The following is a 389-nucleotide window of genomic DNA, read 5'->3' as shown; positions in this document are numbered from 1 at the left end:
GGGATTTTGTACTTAACTATAATTTTACCACAAGCACCAACCCCGATTAGGTTGGCCTAGGCTCGGTATGTACCCATAGGCCACTAGTTTACGAGTATATCTGGCCATGGGACTAATATTTTCATAAAAAAAACATTATACTTATAAAATCTAATCTAACTTATAAGCTTAAGTAATATATATGGACATCATATATAAGTGTCTGACGGTAAACTGAGACATACACTTAAGACTTAACTCTAGAGTCGAACTTACTTGATTTAATGGTAGATTTCGCTATCAAACTTGATAAGAACATCGTATTTATGTTATAAACTAAGGAAAAGTACACTTTTACTTATGATATCTAAGTAAGTCCAAAGTTTACTTATAAAATACTTCGGAGTTCG

The sequence above is a fragment of the Palaemon carinicauda genome, chromosome 25, assembly GCF_036898095.1.
Source record: "Palaemon carinicauda isolate YSFRI2023 chromosome 25, ASM3689809v2, whole genome shotgun sequence".
Lineage (NCBI taxonomy): Eukaryota > Metazoa > Arthropoda > Malacostraca > Decapoda > Palaemonidae > Palaemon > Palaemon carinicauda.
This window is presented reverse-complemented; position numbering follows the sequence as displayed.